The sequence below is a fragment of the Mixophyes fleayi genome, chromosome 2 (assembly GCF_038048845.1).
Source record: "Mixophyes fleayi isolate aMixFle1 chromosome 2, aMixFle1.hap1, whole genome shotgun sequence".
Lineage (NCBI taxonomy): Eukaryota > Metazoa > Chordata > Amphibia > Anura > Limnodynastidae > Mixophyes > Mixophyes fleayi.
In genome coordinates, this window is record NC_134403.1 from 18,266,053 (window position 1) to 18,290,265 (window position 24,213).

Consider the following 24,213-nt stretch of genomic DNA (forward strand, 5'->3'; position numbering starts at 1 on the left):
TTATTAATAATAATATTTGCAAAATGCCCATAAGGGCTGCAGTACTGTACAATATTAGGGGAAAAAGTTGTAAAATAAAATGACAAAAAAAATAAGTTGTTCAGACCAATATATGCATCTGACTGACAGATCTTACACATGACATAATAACATGCTGACAGAAAACATTGTGACCAAATGCAATTCCATGACACTTTATCATATAGACCTGCTCTCAGCACGTTAGGCTGATCATTTACTTATAACAATGGACATAATCTGCACCAAAAATATATATATTTTTATGTTGCACACAAAATAATGAGCATAGTAATGAAGCCATTGAACAGAGAACTACATGTCCCGTGATGCTTTGCGGCGGCCCCGCCCCTGTGCAGGAGGCAGCTCAGCTGGAGCAGAGTTAGTCTAGCTGCAGACCCGGAGCAGTTGTGATTGACACCACAGCCAGCACCCCTGACACCCATCTGGGACAGGTAAATATAGCAGGATGGCTGCACCTGAGGGCTGGGAGTGGAAACTAGCTGTATGTGCCAGGGATGGGAGTCCAGGGGGAATAATCAGCTTTATTTATGGCTGTAGGTGGATGCAAACTAGCATTTGATTAATGCATGAACTAGTGTGCAGCTGGAGCAGCAGAGATCAGTGCAATCTGTAGTGTCCCACCCTCCATGGGTACAGTGTATTCCAGGTCTCTCTCTGTCTCTGCAGCCTGGGCAGGAATGCTACAACCAGGAGGCTTTATAACTCAATGATCCCAGTGGTCTGTGTTGGACTCAGTCCCCAGCACATGGTTTGTGTTACAAGTCTGGAAGTGACTGGGGGCTGTGTGCAGTTGCTGAGTTATACTTATTGTACATTCCACAGTGTGGATTACTGCAAAACATGATATATGGTTGTTTATAGATTGAATTTCTGGATGACTTTAAAGCTTTCCAGTTGAGGACTGTGCATTATAGGCAAAATAACTGCAGTCACCGCATTTGGTGCTGTTATTTTGTTTTCAGGAAAGCAATGCTTCCCTGTATGAAAAAACAAAAAAATATCTGTTCTACTAATAGTTTAGGTTTAGAGGTACGTTTTGTTCAAGCATAATGGACACTGGAAAAATGTTTTGTCTTATGTCCATAGTGTTAAAATACTTTATGACTCTACACTTGATGATTATGTTTTATTTTATAGGAAGTGAGTGTAGTGTTGTCAAGTTCATGGTGTGACTTTAGGATTCGGATCACAGGTAGGCAACCTGTCGCCCAGCATCTTGGCACATGTAGCTACACAAGAGCTATATGGTTCTATAGCTTAGGGGCATGCTGGGTCTTGTAGTTCCACAGCGGGGAAACTTGTTGTTCCTGTCTATCATTATTGTTTTGTTTTTTATTATCCTTCATATAGTGCCAACACATTATACAGCTTTGAGCATCTACCTGAAACCGATCACAAATTTGCAATTTATGCCTAAATGATAGAGTATATGGGATAATATACTCCTTGCTGTAAATTATAATTATATTACAAGTCCCTGTGATTTCCATGACTATATAAAAGCACAAGACTGCAGGCAGAGTGCTTCTATACAGGTGACCCATCTCCGCGGTAACATCCAGAGTAATTTACAGTGCGGGGTGTGTTTTACGCCTTCCAATAAAAAGTGAAAGTGATGACATAAGAGAAGTGTTTATAAAGATATTATTTACAGGAGTTCCTATTTATAAATCACAAGCGAGGCTGACATAAAGGTGTAACAAGCACAGGAAATACAGCTTTATGTCCAGGATATACAGACATTTGTAGTATTTTCTTATTGTATTGCTTTTCGGTGTGTTACAGGGGAACAGATGTTTGTATTGTCGCGTGTGAGTTCACATATAGGAAATTTAAAAAGCCACAGACACCCCCTGGATGGGAAAGTCTTGTATTTACAACCCCCCCCCCCCCCCTTTCTGTGTCAGAAGTTTAGTCATTTGTTCCTAGTTAGGAGGGAGGCATGGGTTAATGCATTATAGACCATCTGCATGTTCGGAGGGTGTTTCCCAAAGATAAGCTTTATAACGTGTTGTAGCTCTGGTAACATGTAGAATGTTGTTTGAGCCGTCCTACATGGGTGATATATACTATAGGGACAAAACTGTTTGGTCGCTTGACCGTTACACCAACGAGGACTGTAATGACATTGTACATATATACAAATACATATACATTAATATGGAGTGGGTCCCCCTTTTGCAGTGATAACAGCTTCCACTCTTCTTGGAAGGATTTCCACAAGATGTTGGGAGTGTTTCTGTGGGAATTTGTGCCCATTCATTCTGTAGAGCATTTATGAGATCAGGCACTGATGTTGGAGGAGAAGGCCTGGCTCGCAATCTCCATTCCAGTTCATCCCAACGGTGTTCAATGGGGTTGAGGTCAGGGATCTATCTGTGCGGAATAGTCAAGTTCTTCTACACCGAACTCATCAAACCATGTCTTTGTAGTCCTTGCTTTGTGCACTGGGGTACAGTCATGTTGGAATAGAAAAAGGCCTTACGCAAACTGTTGCCACAAAGTTGGAAGCATAACATTGTCCAAAATGACTTGGTATGCTGAAGCATTAAGATTGGCCTTCACTGGAGATAAGGGACCTAGCCCAAACCCTGAAAAACAGCCCCATACCATTATCCCTCCTCCACCAACTTCACAGTTGGCATAATGCAGTCAGGCAGGTAACGTTCTCCCAGCATCCGTCAAACCCAGACTCGTCCATCTGACGGCCAAACAGAGAAGCCTGATTCGTTGCTTCACGGAACTGCTCCACAGTGTCGGCGTGCTTTATACCACTCCATATGACGCTTAGCATTGGTCTTGGTGATGTGAGGTTTGCATGCAGCTGCTTAGTTATGGAAACCCATTCCATTAATCTCCCGCCGCACAGTTTTTGTGTTAATGCCAGTGGAAGTTCTGAACTCTTCAGCTATGGAATCAGCAGAGCATTGGCGACTTTTATGCACCATGCACCTTAGCAGTCGTTGACCCCGCTCTGTGATTTTACGTGGTCTTCCGCTTCGTGGCTGAGTTGCTGTTGTTCCTAAATGCTTCCACTTTCTAATAATATCACTTACAGTTGACCGTGGAATATCCAGCAGGGATGAAATTTCACGAACCGTCTTATAGGATACCACCTTTCCATCACAGTACCACGCTTGTTGTTGCCAAGCTCTTGAGAACGACCCATTTTGTATCACAAATATTTGCAAATGGAGACTGCACTGCTAGGTGCTTGGTTTTATACACCTCTGGCAACGGGTCTGATTGAAACACCTCAATTTAATAATTAACAGGTGTGGTCAAATACTAGTGTACATGCATCTACTTACCGGGCAAAATCATGCTCTCTTCTTGGTACCCGGCCAGCACTAGGAGATTAGATAGTTAGTGATGCTAATTATTGTAATGTATAATTCAGATATTAATTTCCTCAAGCACATATAACTGTGAAAATGTGATTCTTTTCAATTTGTGGTACCTGTTTATTTACTTGGTTGGAATTCTGTAGCAGATAATTCATTAAATCATTTGCTAATGAGTTCCCTTGGCAAACTAGCCACATGTATCTGTTGAGTATTTCTATAGAGTGACGCTCCAGCCTACTGTATGGTAGGCTGACCAGGCTGCAGCCTGGGGCGCTGGAGCCAGGGGGGGCGCAGCGACGCCAAGATGTTTTTTTTTTGTTTGTTTTTTTTCTAAATGTGGCAGCCGGATTCATCGGGACCGCCCCTGGTCTAAAGGAGCGGTCCCGACTGTCTCTATCACATGGTACGGTGTGGCCGCGGGCGCTTCTTACTCTGGTCACGTGAGATCAGGACTTCCACATCTCACGTGACCAGAGTAAGAAGCGCTCGCGGCCACACTGACAGGCAGCTAGCAGCGATCGCTGCCAGACTGCCTGTCATACACAGCGCTGAAGAGAGGACTCCACAGCAGGTAAGTCCGTTCTAATGTCTCGGGGGGAGGGGCAGCAGATGGGCAGGTGAGCAGGATAAAGGTGGCAGGTGAGGTGGCTGGAGGGGGGGGGGGGGGGCGCTACAGCTGAAATAGCCTAGGGCGGCCTGATCCCTTAATCGGCCCTGGGGACACCTACACTCTGTTCCATCCCCATAACTTCACACGGAGACATTTTGCACTCAACAAAAATAGGTGGTACAGGTGAATCTGTCACTGAACTAGCACAAGCTACAAGAGCTTTATAGAAGTCACTGTACTTTGTATAAATGTGAGGTGTTTTGTGAAGATATTTGTTCATTGCTTACACTAACTAATGTAATGATTTTGAATCTGTGGGTGTATGTTCATTAGGGCCCATGCACTTAGGTGCAAAATTTGCACTAAACTGCAGCTAGCAACTAGCTTTTTTTTTGGGCTAGTATAAGTTAAACATGGCGGCATTTATGAAGGTAAGTATTCTGTCGCTCAGTACTTGTAACGCAGGATGCAGAGGAAATATTCAGGTTTTCTGCCCTTCAGCAAAAAAAAAAAAGTGAGGCTTTTTGTTGGGACGGTGATATGACAACAGGCGATGGCAGATACGATAGAAAAAAAATAGGTTTACGAACGTGCTATATAGTGAACTTTTGCATATATAAAAAAAAGATTTTTTTTTATAGCTAGGACATTTGTCTATTGTTGACTATACTGTTTTTCCACAGTTTTTCTGCATCACAATTTTTTAAAGTGATCCCCCATCCCCTCCGAGTGATAACACGTATCTTAGGTGCCATTTTAGAACAAATCTTTCATCATAAAGCAGTGTCGGTAACTGGGTCCCACCATCTATCTACAAGAGCCTCGCTCAGCAGTCACATCTCGTTCTGTGATATCTGTTGCATTCATTGTCTAACTAGGGGAGATTAAAATAGGCAAAAGATTATTGCCCCCCCCCCCCTCCCCCATGACATGAATTGACTCTACAAGTGGTTGGCATATTAGAGAGGGCACAGATGAGCGTGGTTTATGGAGTGGGGCTGCTACAAAGCAGAGTTAATTATCTAATTGTTTTGTATATCGTTACTTGGAGAAAGAAAATGGCTCATATCAAATATTTGTACTAATCCAAGTGAAGGTGCCACAAATTAAAAATTGAACGTGACATATCTTGTATGCCAGGGAACAGTGACATGATGTGAGGAGAGGAATGGAGGCAGCAGGAAGTCACAGACTGAGAGTTATATAGTGGAAGGAGCAGGGTCCCCCAGCAGCACAGAGTATATCAGGAGATGAGTGATGTGTCAGTGAGGACAGGGCTGCATGTGACAGGGGCAGTGACATGATGTGAGGAGGGGAACGGAGGCAGCAGGAAGTCACAGACTGAGAGTTATATAGTGGAAGGAGCAGGGTCCCCCAGCAGCACAGAGTATATCAGGAGATGAGTGATGTGTCAGTGAGGACAGGGCTGCATGTGACAGGGGCAGTGACATGATGTGAGGAGAGGAATGGAGGCAGCAGGAAGTCACAGACTGAGAGTTATATAGTGGAAGGAGCAGGATTCCTCTCCAGCACTGAATAGTGATATGCGGCTCCTGTCATACAAATGTGTGAAGATTGCAGTGTCGAACGCATGATTATATGAAACAACGTTTATAAAACCAGCTTATTTCAACCAATTGAACACATCTGTCTCTTCTGTCTGTAACGTGTCTGTTTCACTGTGTTTAGTTGTTTCGCAAGAAGCCGACCATGGTGTTATGTAATGGCCAATGTAAGCCTGGGCTTATTGTTCAGCTATTTACTGACCATTACAAGAACTTACATAATTTATGAAGGGAACAAAAATTGATGCAGCAAGAGCTGGGTATTTATCAGTAGAGTTTGTTGATCCTGGGTGGGGGGATTATATATTTGTGCTTGCTGCATACTTCACTCCTAACGTTTGAAATGCGGAAAATATTTAACATACACGGAATCACACAGGTAGTCCGTAACATAGCCTGAGTTGAACTCGCTTTTCTCATGACCCAGCTCCCCCAAAATACTCCGTCTTTACTGAAGAATTAATATCTTACAAGGACCGTGTTTACCAACAGAATATGTTAGTCCTCTTCATCTTACTTGGACGATGCAGCCAAGTGTTCCACTCCCTCTGGACGGTTTTGCAGAGACCCAACCTATAGAGCAAACATTTATGTCTTGCAACAAAATGCTAAAATATTTACCCAGCAGCTGCTGTTCTGTGTTAGTAATCCGCACGTTGTTCTCCTGTTTGATTAGTTGTGTGTCTATCCTCCCTCTGAGTAAAGATTGCTTTCCCCAAACCTTCCTGTGCCAGGACATCATAGCGTTGTGATTGGGGACGTATAGTTCTGTGGTTCCACAACAGTTAGACAGCAACGGGTGGCACACCTTTGCTTTAGAAAAGGGGGTGCACAACCTTTTTTTGGTGTGAGGGGTCACATTGGGAGATTTTCGTAATTTGAAGAAGCTGCGATGAAACTTAACTTGGGTAAAAATGTGAAATGCGTTAATGTACTACAAGAAATGAGCTTGCCGTCAATACCGGACCGATCTACATTCTGGAAGTCCCATGTGGGAATAGAACTGTGTGCGCTGCTTTTTAGTGGCTGCCCCGGAGGGGGCTTAGCCATCGAGGCGCAACACACTCGGCCCTTCTAATTTCTGGAGCAAAACCCAGGTTCCCGAACGGGAGATCGCCGGGGAACCGCGGAGCACCAAGTGTGCCGCATCCAGGTCTGGCGGTAAGCAAGACTGGGGGAAGCCAAGCGCTCTCCTTGGTCTGCCACCCCCCACTTTTCCACTGGGCAGCCAAAGAAAGTGTGATTGTGAAGGGGTACGGTGTGACGACGAAGGGGCCTAAATACCTATTGCGTTATTTTGACCCAACTACTTTAAAACCGGGACTACTCTGTAATTATTTTGGCTTAAGGGTGAACTTGGAAAAACTTATGGAGACCCTAAGGGTGTCTTGAACTTATCAAGTTTGGGAACCACTGGTAACACCTTTCTTCCCCCTCACGTTTTATAGTAACATGTTTTGCCCCATTCCATTTCTTATTGAACGCAAGATATTAACACCTCCATATATAAACCCAAAGGACTAACCAAATCCCTACTTTTAAATTGATTATGGACATGAGATGTCTACTTAGATGTCTGTATATGAAACACTCTGGCGGTCTTGAGATGGTCAAGGAATTACATTGTGACATCTATTTATATCCTGTACAGTAGAAGGATATGTTTTATGTGTTGTTATTCACAAGCAGCGATGGACAGATGTGTCAGGTTCCTGATTTACAAACTATTTTTTTCCAAACCTTCAACAAAACAGTTGTAAAAGGAAAGTAGGTCAGCGATTTATATGTTTACACCCAATGCATCAACGTTACCATGGACTCCCCCAGTCAGGAATAGTCTTATGAGTGTCACGAGGGAGAGGAGGGAACTTAATATAACTTATATTACTGTATAAACCACACGCTGCTTCCTGTCCTACATTGTCACTGGAAGACATTCTATAATGAAGGATGTGAGTCATGTGCCCCAATCATTAATTATACTCTATAGAGACAAAATAAACTCAGCGTATAACACCGCTCCGGGTATTGGTATATTCTACTAAAACATTTCCCTCTGCTGAATATACCGTATTTATATTAAGGACACAGAAGGTACATAATTAAATTTGAGCCACCTCTATAGATGCATGTCCCTTTCTCTGAGTGTACATTATTGCAATATATTTAATATTATAATATGTAATGTTTTGCATTTTTGTTAATATAGCTAAGTGTCTTCAGTTCTACAACGATACATAGTCTAGTACAGTGTTGGCTAACCTGTGACACTCCAGGTGTTGTGAAACTACAAGTCCCAGCATACCCTTGCTGCAATATATTGGCAAAGCATGCTGGGACTTGTAGTTTCACAACATCTGGAGTGTCACAGGTTAGCCAACAGCGGTCTAGGTGGAGAGGATTACATTGTTTTATTGTTTTTTTGTTTTTTTCAGTTATTGGTGGCAATTTACTAATATGCTGCAAATTAGCAGAATCTCTCAGCGACAGATTGTTAATTTCCTTCCATTAGTCTAAGTTGTACTGGACTGTACCGGGCTCTGTGCTACGCCGGTTGCTGCAGGTTACTGCGCTGTGTTATTAAACCACCGTAACCAAAAATCATAAAGAATAACTGCCGGAGTCATACGTTTTCACACTCAATTTTAATGCCATCAATAGGGACACCTCTGGAAGATACAGCTGGCTCCTAGATTCAGTGGCTCCTGAATTCTGCGTTATTTGCTGGTTGCAGGGGCAAACGCAGGATTTGTAGAGGGGGGTTTCCACACCACGCCGCCAGTGGGCGTGACCAGCATGCATGGGGGCGTGGCTATAATTTTAGACAGTGCTTGGCTGCTCTCCAACTCTTCCTATCCCCATAATATACATGGGCAATGCTGCGTGCACTACTGTTAGGTGCACGCAGCTCTCCCTTTTCAAGCACAGCCGTGTGAAGGGGGGGCAGGGTCCAGCCACCTCAATTATACAGTGCCCCAGCCTTGGAGAGGGTTTCCAGGCACTAGGAACACCCCCCCCCCCCCCCCCCCCCCCCCCCCCCGGTTTGCCTATGGGTTATGTTCCTCTTACGTTTAGACAATTTTATTTGGTGTCGACTACATCAGTAATTTGCAGCTGCTACAATATATTTGATTGTTTCGCAGCGTCACCGGAGAGCCTATGGTTATACCGTGATGGAGTCGGTGAGACCATCATCTCTGTACAGCTGGGCTCTATCTTCTATCTATTCCGTGCGGTCTCCTCTCCACCTGTTTAGGACACCTCGGATAACACCAATGTCTGCTCAGAGTGATTATTTGAGCGCCCTGCCTGCCAGTTAGTGGGATTGTGTTGAGCGTGACACTTGTTCTCACCCTTGTTTTAAGGGTACCTACACAGGAATATATTGTTTATTTTTATACGTTGTGTGGGTGAAGAGGGCTTTAGAAAAGTCTTACTTGCATTCCTTCAGCCGTCCTCCTCAGCCTCTTATCGAAAGCCCATCATCCCTGGCACCTGGGCATTAGAGGTTGCCATGTAGGTGCTTACATGGGTACCTACCTCAGCCTGAGGTCCTCTTCTCTCCACCAGGGCGTTCTGTTCTGTGGTGACTTCAGACGTGATTGTTGCTGAACTTCAGGACGGCACCTCCAGGAGGAGCCAGTTGAAGAGGACCCTGGGTGTATGGAAGAGGAAGCCCATTTAAAGCCCACATTTTATTAAAGCTATATATATATATATATATATATATATATATATATATATATATATATATATATATATATATATATATATATAATTCGTTTTTTTTTTTTCTTTAAGTTGATACCCTGGCTGATTCCTTAAAGATCGAGAAGAATTTACCTTGTTTTTGCTTTCCCCAAATACAGTAATTTATTCACTTGTGATCTCCCTTTTTTCCATTACAATACAAAGAGCAATTAGTATCTGTTGTTCTGCTCGGAGCTGTATATTCATTTTTCACATTAGGTTCATGTCAGAAGGTTTGGTTACGTTCCCAGGAAAACACATTTATCTGGTCTGTAAGTGAATGTGTACACTTAGAGTACATTAGTGGAAATGGCCGGGGCGAGAGGTTTCTGTTGAGCAGAGGCCATTTGAGGTCTGTCAGGCAGCCACAGAGTGGGAAGCGTTTAATGAGGATGAGATCTCGCATGAACATCTACTTTCTGCCCGATGAACATTACTGGGAGTGATAAGCAGTGCTTAATATACTGTGTGTGACACAATGTCTCTGTGTACCAGGACTCACACATGGCAAGCTGTATTTCCATTAATGAGATACCAAAACAGATTTAGAATATCTGACCAGTGATTTGCCGAAAGGGGATGCAGAATATCTGACCGGCGAATTGGCGAGACGGTGGGATGCAGAATATCTGACCGGCGAATTGGCGAGACAGGGGGATGCAGAAGATCTGACCGGCGACTTGCGGAGCCAGGGGGATACATAAGATCTGAACGGCGACTTGCGGAGACAGGGGGATGCAGAATATCTGACCGACGACTTGCGGAGACAGGGGGATACATAAGGCTTCTTGCACACGGCGACCGAAAACTTGCCTGCAGTGCTCAGGGTGCTTTTAGCATGCTGCAAATACTACACAACAAGGATTCCTTGTCTATGTCCATGAATATGAGGCCTAAAGTCTGACGGGTGAGTTGCTGAAACAGTAGGGTTGCTGCACGAACAATGAATTCTAGGTGCATTAAGCCACGGCAGCCAATCAGAGCTTTGCTTTCATTGTCTAAATTGCAACTCGAGACCTCCCAAAGGAGTGGTCCTGCTCCATCACCCACAATGCGTAATGTGCAGGATACTGCGGATACTCCATATATGGGAACTTCTTTATTCATCTGGGCGTTACAGGCGTTCATTCATGCACGTGAGCGGGAGACCCGTAACCCTGTGACCGGATCATATCTCACTATATAACATTAATATTGGAGGTGGCGATTTCCTTAAAGCCACACTTCCATCAAATCAATTACGTTCACCCCCTTTATAAAAAAAAAGGATACTTTTAATACATATTAAGTCATTTTTAAATACATATCTAACGTTTTGTGAATTTGTCCATCTCTAGTTAATTCTCCAAATGCAGAATGGTGGCATTGGTATGCTAACTAATATATTGTATTACAGCTGTCCCCTCGTCTTGTACATGATTTTTTTTTTTTCTATTGAAACTTTTTGGTGTTTTCGTTTTCCAAGCAAAGCATTTTCTAATTTTCCACTCCGTAGATTTGCGCTATTTTCAGTAATATTTCCTTTTCTACCCTCCATCTATTTTTGCGTGTGATCCTCTTGAGGTTATGTAGGTAGGAAACTGATCACGGTTTTACAGAAATTTCCACCGTCTTGCAGGTAACGGGATAACCAATTATTCTCCTCTAACTCTGGGGATCCATCTGTGTTAGGAAAAACAATCTACCAAGAGAGTTATCTGCATGAATCAGGTTCTATATTTAAAATATAGAGTAAAAGCCACAAATCCATAGTAACGTCACGTGTCTCTGCGCCCCGGGAGCTAGCATTCCACTAAAATATTCATTGCAGTGATATGACATTTTAAATGTGTGTTTTGTTGCATAGGGGCCCTTTCCTGTCTGTGATGTGGGAGGGACCACGTCACTTTCTGAAGGGGCCCAAGAAGTTTTGGTATACAATATTTCTCTTGGCTCTGCATGCTTGTCAGGGGTCCCTCGTCCACTTTCTTTTCCGATCATTTATTTACAGTATATGATAGTCTTTTATGGGTCATTGCTTGGGGGCGGGAGTGACGATCATTTATTTACAGTATATGATAGTCTTTTATGGGTCATTGCTTGGGGGCGGGAGTGTCTGACACAGGAACTGACAGCCAGGTCCTGATTGGTCAAAGGGTGCAACTGTCCAATCGGGAAACAGTTGGCATTACCGCCCCTATATCTGGTTCGTCGGCTCTACTCATTCCAGCAGAAGTGATCTCTCATAGCAGATATGGATCCTTCTATATCAGGGGTCAGGAAAGTTTTTTTTTTTTTTTTTTTTTACCTTTTACCCCCAAATATATTTAGATACGCCGACGTTACCCCCTTGATTTGAAAGGAAGGAAATCGTATATTATTAATTATTGGAATTCAAAATTTTATTGAATATATTCAAAATTTCTTTGAAAGCTTCAACTTCAAAACTTCAGGTTTTGGAGAAATGATGTTGCTTCTTTTTTGATACGAGAGCATCAATATTGGGGCATTTTGATGTCGGAGCCATTTGGATACAGTCTTCAGCGTCCAATCGATTTCCCTGCTTTGTTTTTATGTTCGTTAGAGGGTAAAATCCTTGTTCGCAAAGGTAGGTTGTTGCAAAAGGCAGCAACTTTTTGACTGGCTCCTCATGTACAATAAATGCCTTTGCAGCTGTTGACATCCAAAAATATGCCAGATCTGCTTTGTTTTCAAATGCAATACGTGCTTCATTATTGCATCGAAGCTCAAGAAGTGCCTCTGCCAACCCTTGAGGCTCTTCTGGTACAACAGCAATTTCACATTTAAAGGGGTCTACAATCCAACTGACAGCATGTGAATCGGCAGCATTACACCCCAGGAATTTCATTTTTGAAGCACACACACACACCCCTGGGTTATCAAAACCCCCGCCCACCCCTCCCTCTTCACACACCAAAAATGAAATCAATCTACTTTGATACAAATGTGACACTTCTTTGGCGCTACACAAAAAAGCAACTACTGTAAATTGGGTTATTTGTGCAGAATGGTGAAATGATGTTGCAGCTTAAACGTTCGCTCTCTTCTAGTGTTGGGCTGTCCGTGCCTGCGTGTACATATTAAGGATGATATTCTGTTGCTGATGTATAGAAGCGATCAACTACGCTCTTGGTTTGAGTCCGATAATTCAGTGAAGCCATTGAGGGATTATGAGACTGTGGGAGGATAGATGGTGTTAATGCAGAGATCAATCTACTGGCTGAAAGGTCTTGGAGGATTAAGACTAAAATAATGTTAGAATGCTTTTAGGATAGACGCATAATGGGCTAGTGGTATACCGGTGTTTAACGCTATATTTCGCCTCTGTAAACAAGCCAGCGCTCTGGGAGTTGACAAATGCACATTACCACTTCTGTAGTCCTGAGATCTAGAATGCTGAATTTCTGTTCTTATTTTTTCACATTACTGCTTTGTACTTCACTGTTTCCTAGTTTTGTTTTGTTTTTTTCCTTTTCTGCATGTGTGGATACTTGCTCAATACTCACCGGTCTTGTTCTGTGATCCTCTGTATATGACTGAACAATTGTGCAATACCACTTCTCTATTCCTGTACCATGGATATCATTCTCAGTATCTGTTATTGGCCTGTTTGTTTAGACCGCTGCACAATACTATTTATTGATAGAATTCTTAGTATCTGTTTTTGTTAATTATGCATTGTACACTTCAGTATCCTGTGAGTTTAGATGATTTCGCAGTATCCCTTCCCGTCTTATTTTATGCTCAGTGCCACTTCTTGTTTTACATGGTGTGTGATGCTAAGTATCTGTTCCTAAGCCTGTATGTTTAGACGAGTGGTATACAACCTGCAAATGTCAGTGTGCCGTTCTTGTGGGACACCTGTGGTTTAGACAGCTGCATAGTAGCACTTCTGTTATTCTGTAGGGTTGGCAGAATTCTCGGTATCTGTTCTTACTCTTTATAAATGGGAACTGCCCACTGCTACGTATCTTGTTTGATCCCTGAGAACAGGGAGTTTAGCCAACTACACAGTGGCACTTCTCTTGTGCTGGACCACTGGATCTTATCTCTGTAGTCGTCCAGGTACAGCTATGCCCGCTCGTTGTATCGCTGGCTCCTTTCTGGGCACAATAACTCCCATTCCAGGCAAAAGATTGTGTTTCGTTTTACTGCAGTTTGTATAATGTCATTATCATCTTGTCATCAGCTCTTTATAAACAAATAGAATCATATTTGTTCCCTGCTGGAATAACCACTTGAAGAACAGGATGAGCAGGAGTTCAGAGGATGACTAAAGGTAAATTGTTTATGGTACGTTTTTAATGTCTTCAGGGTCAGCTCGGGGACAGCCAAGATTCCAGGATGATCGCGGAAATCCAGGGGTGCTCTCCAGGGCTGCTTGACCTGGCCTGGGTCACACTGTGAGACTGAGATGTCTGTTGCAATGCAGGAGCGGGAACAGTGGTTCAAAGGCTGTTTGGTGGGCAGCACGGTGGTTAGCACTTCTGCCTCACAGCACTGGGGTCATGAGTTTGGTTCCCGACCATGGCCTTATCTGTGTGGAGTTTGTATGTTCTCCCTGTGTTTGCGTGGGTTTCCTTCGGGTGCTCCGGTTTCCTCCCACACTCCAAAGAACATACTGGTAGGTTATTTGGCTGCTGTTAAATTTCCCTTAGTCTCTCTGAGTCTCTGTGTGTCTATATTAGGGGATTTAGATTGTAAGCTCCAATAGGGCAGGGACTGATGTGAGTGAGTTCTCTGTACAGCGCTGCGGAATTAGTGGCGCTATATAAATAAATAGATAGTCTTAAAAAATAGGGTAACCCCAAAAATTAGCCAACTGCCCAGTATCACGTCTTTTATTCTGTTAACTTGATCGAATTCTTTGCACCTGTGTTTATTACATATGAATGGGCATCTGCTCAGTGCTAATTATCTTATTTGGGGGTTCGTCGGGAAGGGAAATTCACCAACTGCACGGTGTGTCTGTGTCATACAGCTATATGGCAACAGCACTCTCATTGCTGTATCATCTTGGAAGCTAAGCAGGACCAGCCCTGGTTAGTACTTGGATGGGAGACCACTTGGAGAACTTTAAAAAATAAAGGGATTTCTGGAACAACAAGTAAGAAAGAAGTTGTTTTTGACTGACAAGGTGATATTGTCATTATCTTTACATAGTTTGTGTTTTAATGATGCGCATGGGGCGTGCTGCATATTAATCCTATACCTGCATATTGACCTGGCATCACTAGCTCTGATGTCATCCACAGACCTCGATAAAACAGCGCCACCCAGTGGTCAAATAATCACGGATTGTAGTAGAATTCTGGGATTGCAAAAGGAAAAGGAATATGTAATGTTACAATACATGGAGATGGCTGTGATTAGGATTCATATTCTGTTTTGTAAACCTTGTTTTATATACGACTGTACACACACATGCACACACATGTACGCACAAGGGTGCAATTTTTTTCAGTTGCAGCAGACCTATTTCTGACCTTCGCACCGGCCCACCAAACCATTCCTGTGAACCAATGTTGTGTCTGTACCGTGACGTAATAGGATCTGTTTTCTTCAGAAATTAAAATATGTCTCTCCCGTGCTGAGCGCTGCTTCTTTAAGACCCCCCCTAGCTCTCTGTTTCTCATTATGAGTAGCCGCTAACATTTGGATCATGTTAGCCCCGCTTTAGAAGGTCTGTGTAAATACCGTCTGCCAAATGCGATAACATAAAGTAAATAGTTTCAGCTTTGATGATAATGATTATCTGTGTTTATATTTTTTCCATTATCAAATCATTAATTACTGTTTCTGTTTTTCAGCTAAACCACTGCTCGTTGCCAATTATTAAATATAGTCTTAAAGAGCACTTGACACTTTAATATTTTATAACCATATATTAGACCATAATTGTATCATTTGTTTTGGCTTTCATATTGAGACATCCCGGCCTGTATTATAGTGAGTCGATCGTCTTGCACTCTGGGTGGTCTCCCATCTCTCGTTCTGCTGGGAGACCTCTCAATGTGAGAACAGAGTGGGGTCAGAGTAAACGTGAGCATGCAATCTAGTTATGACAACGTGAATATCATCGATGACAGCTCTGCATGCTTTATTAGTGTGGTGTCCATTAGCAGAACCTGGTTATTGGCAACGGATTTCCAACCTGTCCCCTTTGGGAGAGCACAGTGGCTCATTGGTTAGCACTTCTGCCTCGCAGCACTGGGGTCATGAGTTTGATTCCCGACCATGGCCTTATCTGTGTGGCGTTTCTATGTTAACCCTGGATTTCCTCCAGGTGCTCCGGTTTCCTCCCACACTCCAAAAACATACTGGTAGGATAATTGGCTGCTAACAAATTTGACCCTAGTCTGTGTGTGTGTGTGTGTGTGTGTGTTAGGGAATTTAGACTGTAAGCTCCAATGGGGCAGGGACTGATGTGAGTGAGTTCTCTGTACAGCACTACGGAATCAGTGGCGCTATATAAATAAATGGTGATGATGATGATATCTGATCAATCCCATCCAGAACCTGATCGGAAGTGAGGGACATTTTGTGTCCATGAATTCAGGGATCTGGGGCAGTTTGGTTTATAAGTGTCTGTAGCACAATACAACAAGAGAGACGAGAATTGGATGCAGAACAGACACACAGATCACCAGCTGGGAGAGCGACATGTCCAGTATTGAGGGCGGAGGTTGGAATTTGGCGCAAGCTGCAGAACCTCCAGGAGTCTGAGAAAATCCCTCCTATCTCATTGACTACTCAACGAGGCAGTTTCCAGTTTACCCAAGAAATACTATTCCTTTTATGCTCTAAATTAAATCTTGGCTGTATGTGTCACTATATATTATTTAGTCATATTCTGTAGCAGGTATCCTTGACCTGGAACTGTCAATCATACAATGAGTCATTAAGGAGAGCAAAGCATAAAAAAGGAGTAACTTTGTACCTGGCCAAAACCATTTTGCATTGGAGGGGGATGTAAATATAAAACTTGAGGACAGATTTATAGTCGGAGTAGGACATGCCCTAGATGAACTTTTAAATTTCACTGTAAAAATAAAACTATCAAATATTTGTGTGCTAAATGACAAAACAGCCAGTATTTAACTTATGTGCAAAATAATAAACTAATTGCACCCCTTACATTGTAACATGGTTTGTCCAGGAGCAAACTTACTCCCGTTTTTTTGGTTTTTTTTGTTTTGCTCTCCTTAATGACTTAAGCCCAATGTATGTATTTCCCTTCCAGCCACTTGCACACAGATTCTGCTATACAGTCATACAGCGTTAATATATAACCATATAGTTATACATATAACTGGACCATGCTGTCTAATCAGGAAAGATTGCACACAGATGTATCTTCATTTGTGATGTGATATATTTTCTTGTTAATGTAGTCTTAACTAACAATCTTACACATAATAGTAAACAGTGTAGCACAGATGGGACAATACATCAAGTTTCCTTCACTCTGAATTGTTTACCTGTTTTATGTATGTGTATTTCAGGTATGAGTGTGTATTTTGGTATTCCAAATTCTATTACCATTCATTGTTAACATCCTTCATATGCACTGTAGATCATTATAGTTTATATAAGTCTAGTGCAGATTCCTTAGATCGTTTGCGCACCATACAATAGTACTGATGACAGTATATAACGCCTATTTCACACAGCTCCACAACTCATCACAATACTATCTACAAATCCTATTTTGCACAGCACTATCACAACGGTCATCATTACACAACATGCAAACTCCATACTGTGCTATATCCAAGTGCCAGATGATGATCTATGCAAATGCAATTCTATTATCATTACTCAATATGCAAATTTCATATAATGTTCTATGCAAATACTGTACTATATGTATCATCACATACTGTATTGGTGTCCTGTATGTATAGGACATAACCCTCTATATATTGCAAACTCTTATATATCCTTTTATATATCACAAACTGCTCCATATTGCATTCTATATGCTCCATAGGCTATTCATGTATCCGTTTCCATATAAACCTATTAGATGTCAGACAAACCCCCATAGGCTCTTATATGTATAATCACATCACAAGTCTCTATACAATCCTACAATCTTCACCTATGCAACCGTATCCTCCTGTGTTACTCCAACTGTGCAACCGTATCCTCCTGTGTTACTCCAACTGTGCAACCGTATCCTCCTGTGTTACTCCAACTGTGCAACATTATCCTCCTGCGTTACTCCAACTGTGCAACATTATCCTCCTGCGTTACTCCACCTGTGCAACATTATCCTCCTGCGTTACTCCACCTGTGCAACATTATCCTCCTGCGTTAATCCACCTGTGCAACATTATCCTTCTGCGTTAATCCACCTGTGCAACATTATCCTCCTGCGTTACTCCACCTGTGCAACATTATCCTCCTGCGTTACTCCACCTGTGCAACATTATCCTCCTGCGTTACTCCACCTGTGCAACATTATCCTCCTGCGTTACTCCACCTGTGCAACATTATCCTCCTGCGTTACTCCACCTGTGCAACATTATCCTCCTGCGTTACTCCACCTGTGCAACATTATCCTCCTGCGTTACTCCACCTGTGCAACATGATCCTCCTGCGTTACTCCACCTGTGCAACATGATCCTCCTGCGTTACTCCACCTGTGCAACATGATCCTCCTGCGTTACTCCACCTGTGCAACATGATCCTCCTGCGTTACTCCACCTGTGCAACATGATCCTCCTGCGTTACTCCACCTGTGCAACATTATCCTCCTGCGTTACTCCACCTGTGCAACATTATCCTCCTGCGTTACTCCACCTGTGCAACATTATCCTCCTGCGTTACTCCACCTGTGCAACATTATCCTCCTGCGTTACTCCACCTGTGCAACATTATCCTCCTGCGTTACTCCACCTGTGCAACATGATCCTCCTGCGTTACTCCACCTGTGCAACATGATCCTCCTGCGTTACTCCACCTGTGCAACATGATCCTCCTGCGTTACTCCACCTGTGCAACATGATCCTCCTGCGTTACTCCACCTGTGCAACATGATCCTCCTGCGTTACTCCACCTGTGCAACATTATCCTCCTGCGTTACTCCACCTGTGCAACATTATCCTCCTGCGTTACTCCACCTGTGCAACATGATCCTCTTGTGTTACTCCACCTGTGCAAGCGAATCCTCTTGTATTACTCCACATATATACTTCTGTACAGCCATTTAACCCCTTAGAATAATGTGCCCACACACCGTTGTCCTCCATATACATTGCCGGCTCATCTATGCGCACAACACCAAAGACTTGCGCAGTGAAATGGTAAGTTGACTTTTGCCATCATGCTTCTATACGTCTGCCATATTTTTTTTCACAAATGCAGGCGATATAAGATTTATTTATTGTTTTACTGGCATGATAGGCGTCAATATAAAAAATAAATAAAATGATTATCTGTTTCTATCTAAACAATCTGCCACGTAATATTCTGTTAAATGGACAGCGGTTGTTGGTGACTAGTTCTCGTTAATCTTATTCACAATGTTGGCCTTCACCATGTATTGATGACAAATTCACTTTAATTCCTCAGGGTCTGTGATTTTAAATTATTGTTGATTAAAATGTTCTGTTTTTCAGGAAAGCTTTAGTGTCCCTGTATCTTATGCGAGTATTTGGTAAAATGCATCGGCCTAAAGTGTGAACAATATTTACCTGTAACATGAATGGGAGTAACCATATTGTTGAGGTGGGAATAAAAGTGAGTTCAAGCCGTAAGACATCCCCAATGTTAGAAATAGAACTAGTGGCGTAAGACCTCATTTTGCGCTAGGAGCTCTTACGTCATCTATCTGGGGTTTTTACATCGTCCACCAGACCCTGGATGTAGGTGAGCAATAAAGAGGATAAATGTGGGTTGTGTATGGGCTGCTGCTTTATGTTCACATTGTGACTGTCGTCGGCCTGTTACAACCGTATTGAAAGCTCTATAGTCCGGAATTTGTCAGACGTTGCTGTTTCTAAGATCTCGCATCATCTTGTGATACAAAATACAGGAAGTTGACATGGGGTTATCTATCCGATAAGTGGGAGTGATGAAAATTGTAGTTTAAAACCGAATATTCTATTAAAAAGAAAAAGAAAAATATAGCAGTACAACACTTCCTCCCCCCCCCCCTTAAATATTTTGTGTGTGTTCTACCTCTATCATTGAGAATTATTCTGCAAACCGTACAGCGTGAGAGTTGCTGATCTCTACTTTCCTTTGTTGACTGTAACCATAAAATAGCAATAGTCTCCCCCGCAAAAAAATGGCTGGGACGTTCCGCTACACACTGTGCTGTACGCAGGGCCATTTTTATACTCCAGGGGTTAATGTATCAAATTGCGATTTTTGCAAATCGCATGGTAAATTCTAAACCGGCAATAGCTTTAAAGGCAAGTTTTCCCTTTTAAAGCTCCCCATGATGTAATGAAGACAAATGCATCATTTACCACAGGGGGGGGTGCAAAATGATGTGATTCAGGGAGAATCGCATCATCTACCATTTCAGTAGAAAGTGGGCAGATGCGGGAGAATTGCCACCTCTCCTGGGAGTCCGGGAGACCTACCCAGAATTCGTGAGTCTCCTGTCCCCGGCATTCCGTGAGAGTTGGCAAGTATGGGTTACAGCCCATTTTAACAATTAGGGACTTAAGTTTGTGCCCTGACAATCTGCTCTGACTCCCTTTGTGTCATGTTGTACTGGTGCTGAAGTCTTATATAGTAGATGGAATTACATAAATTCACCTGTAATTATTTTACCGTATTATGCCAGCTAGAGAACTTGGCAGTGTCAGGATTATTGCACAGTGATTTACGAGTACCATACACTGGAATTTAATGTGTTTCCAGATTACTGTAAGTCAGCAGGTCTGTCATTACTTATATTAGTGATTCATCCTAGGGTTTCACAACTCTAATTACTGTGTATCTGGCATAGAAAGGTATCTTTTGTTTGTAAACTCCCCCGTACTATTATCTGTGTTCTTTGCTCCTAGGGCACTTGAAAAACGTGTTCTTTCTGTGTAAACGAGAGAAACCGGTTTACTGAAGATGTTGAATATGTTTAGTAGGCGTGTAATGCAATTGTATTCTGATCATGCCCAGTGGTCAGGTCATGTTGGGGGTGCAGTGTCCTATGTCTGTATAGAGTGTAATAGAATTGTATTATGATCATGTTGGGGGTGTAGTGTCCTATGTCTGTATACAGTGTGATAGAATTGTATTATAGTCATGTCCAGTGGTAAAGTCATGTTGGAGATGTAGTGTCCTATGTCTGTATACAGTGTAATAGAATTGTATTACGATCATGTCCAGTGGTCAGGTCATGTTGGGGGTGTAGTGTCCTATGTCTGTATACAGTGTGATAGAATTGTATTATAGTCATGTCCAGTGGTCAGGTCATGTTGGAGGTGTAGTGTCCTATGTCTGTATAGAGTGTAAAAGAATTGTATTATGATCATGCCCAGTGGTCAGGTCATGTTGGGGGTGTAGTGTCCTATGTCTGTATACAGTGTAATAGAATTGTATTCTGATCATGCCCAGTGGTCAGGTCATGTTGGGGGTGTAGTGTCCTATGTCTGTATATAGTGTAATAGAATTGTATTATGATCATGTTGGGGGTGTAGTGTCCTATGTCTGTATAGAGTGTAAAAGAATTGTATTATGATCATGCCCAGTGGTCAGGTCATGTTGGGGGTGTAGTGTCCTATGTCTGTATACAGTGTAATAGAATTGTATTCTGATCATGTCCAGTGGTCAGGTCATGTTGGGGCACTGTGTGTGTGTTTATGTATAAATTGAAGGATATATGGTGCCACAGAATGGAGTCTGGTATTATTCAGTGTTTGAATGTCTCTCTCTCCCGCGTGTGCCGTTATAAGAAGACACAGGTAATAACCTACAAGGAGTTATTTGTATTACTTGCCATATAATTAACGGTTTGGTCACCTAGGTTTTGGGCCATTTTGAAGCTCTGGGTGGGGGCAGAATCTATCTAGAAGAGAATTCTGAGGGCAGTTATTTTGTGGCCTTAACCAATATTGAGGAGAATACAGCCCATGAAATGTCTGGGGCTGTGCATAGAGGGCAGCGGGCGGCTTATTGTCCTGGGAGAGTAGATGTCAGTAGGATTTAACGATGACTTCTTTGGTTTATGTAGACGATCTTGTGAAGAATGTTTTCCTCGGTGGTGACGTTTGGGCACCAGCAGTTCTACGCCCTGAAGAAGGAGTGCCAGAGGAAGAAGGAACTCTTTGAAGACCCCGTGTTTCCAGCCAACAACGATTCTCTGTTTTACAAGACGCAGCGCGTCCAAGGTGTGCAGTGGAAGCGGCCAAAGGTGAGGACAGCAATGCTAGGGCCTGGTTCTAGAGCAGCAAATCCCTACAGGTGTGTGCAGGACATAGAGCAGGGATTCCCTACAGGTGTGTGCAGGACACAGATTTAGAGCAGGGATTCCTCACAGGTGTGTGCAGGATAAAGATCTAGAGCAGGGATTCCCCACAGGTGTGTGCTGGACACAGATCTAGAGCAGGGATATTCCCCACATGTGTGTGCTGGACACAGATCTAGAGCAGGGATTCCCTACAGGTGTGTGCAGGACATAGAGCAGGGATTCCCTACAGGTGTGTGGAGGACACCAGATCTAGAGCAGGGATTCCCTACAGGTGTGTGCAGGACACCAGATCTAGAGCAGGGATTCCCTACAGGTGTGTGCAGGACACCAGATCTAGAGCAGGGATTCCCTACAGGTGTGGGCAGGACACCAGATCTAGAGCAGGGATTCCCTACAGGTGTGTGCAGGACACCAGATCTAGAGCAGGGATTCCCTACAGGTGTGTGCAGGACACCAGATCTAGAGCAGCGATTCCCTACAGGTGTGTGCAGGACATAGAGCAGGGATTCCCCACAGATGTGTGCAGGACATAGAGCAGGGATTCCCCACAGGTGTGTGCAGGACATAGAGCAGGGATTCCCCACAGGTGTGTGCAGGACATAGAGCAGGGATTCCCCACAGGTGTGTGCAGGACATAGAGCAACGATTCCCTACAGGTGTGTGCAGGACACAGATCTAGAGCAGGGATTCCCTACAGGTGTGTGCAGGACACAGATCTAGAGCAGGGATTCCCTACAGGTGTGTGCAGGACACAGATCTAGAGCAGCGATTCCCTACAGGTGTGTGCAGGACACAGATCTAGAGCAGCGATTCCCTACAGGTGTGTGCAGGACATAGAGCAGGGATTCCCCACAGGTGTGTGCAGGACATAGAGCAGGGATTCCCCACAGGTGTGTGCAGGACATAGAGCAGGGATTCCCCACAGGTGTGTGCAGGACATAGAGCAGGGATTCCCCACAGGTGTGTGCAGGACACAGATCTAGAGCAGGGATTCCTCACAGGTGTTTGCAGGACATAGAGCAGCGATTCCCCACAGGTGTGTGCAGGACACAGATCTAGAGCAGGGATTCCTCACAGGTGTTTGCAGGACATAGAGCAGCGATTCCCTACAGGTGTGTGCAGGACACAGATCTAGAGCAGCGATTCCCTACAGGTGTGTGCTGGACACAGATCTAGAGCAGCGATTGCCTACAGGTGTGTGCAGGACACAGATCTAGAGCAGCGATTGCCTACAGGTGTGTGCAGGACACAGATCTAGAGCAGCGATTCCCTACAGGTGTGTGCAGGACACAGATCTAGAGCAGCGATTCCCTACAGGTGTGTGCAGGACACAGATCTAGAGCAGCGATTCCCTACAGGTGTGTGCAGGACACAGATCTAGAGCAGGGATTCCCCACAGGTGTGTGCAGGACACCAGATCTAGAGCAGGGATTCCCTACAGGTGTGTGCAGGACACAGATATAGAGCAGCAAAGTAATATTTTATTTTAGTTTCATTGCTTACAGAGCAGACACGTTTTAAAGAATGATGGTAGAGTGCAACCTTTGAATTTGGTTTCTTATTTAGTGTTTTGTTTGTTTTTAGATCCGTTTTTTTCCGTTATTCTGACTTCATTGATCCATTTTTTTTCCACATTGGTGTGCCAAGGGAGTATTTGTCCACCGTCTAGGAGACTAACGCAGTATTAAAACGAATACATTGTAGTGTGTGGATGAGGTGATCCTAGTATTTATGGGTCTTTTGCCTTCAATAAGTAACAATTCCCATCATGCAATACTTTCAGAATTAGTCACATGACAAGTTCGTGGAGCCTGTTTCATTAAAGGCCCATAACCCTATTTCTTTATTTTGTTTTTGTATTTATTAAGAGGTGAATGTATATAAATGTTGTTCTTATAAAACTTTACCTAGTTTCCGCAGGTTCCGTTGCAGAGCTCTCCAGTCAGTACAGTCCCATTATTTGCTTTCTCTTCCCCGTAATTGATCTTGTCCCAGGGCTATCTTGTCAAATCTAATTGAGGTGTGATATACAATACAACACAACACAGCGTTGCATGGGGGTGTGGCCATACGACTGGGCATGTGTGTGACATTGTTGTAGGGTGTGGCCCATCCCAGAAATTACAGAAAATAATCAATCGCAGGAAAATGCAGACAGGCTGTACTAAGTGTAGCTGCGCCAACGTAGATTCTTCCTCCGTGGCACTCGAAGCGTTAAACAAGTCACAGTGACCTCATAGGGGGGGGGGGGGGCGGGACATGGCTACAACCCTAGAAGAAAGCCCTGGGTCATACAGCGGAATCCATCATGTTGCTGTAGATCGGAGAAATTACTTTTTGGAAATGAGGTCGTTGGCTGTGATAAATGAGCAGTTTATCCCCCTCAAACAAATCGTGTCATTGTATTTCACAAACCATTCGCTCTTCTTTCCTTCCATCGTGTTTTTGTTTTCTTTAATTGGAGTTGGCGTT

General features: G+C 43.3%; 1 long non-coding RNA gene across 1 annotated transcript in view; it reads left to right on the forward strand.

The window, feature by feature from the left end:
* The first annotated feature begins 382 nt into the window (after nucleotides 1–382).
* Nucleotides 383–24,213, forward strand: part of LOC142140045 (uncharacterized) — a 42,070-nt gene continuing 18,239 nt past the window's right edge. Inside the window, exons 1-2 of the long non-coding RNA XR_012688273.1 lie at nucleotides 383–473; nucleotides 21,505–21,684. This is a non-coding gene — a long non-coding RNA (uncharacterized LOC142140045). The remainder of the gene's footprint in view (nucleotides 474–21,504; nucleotides 21,685–24,213) is intronic.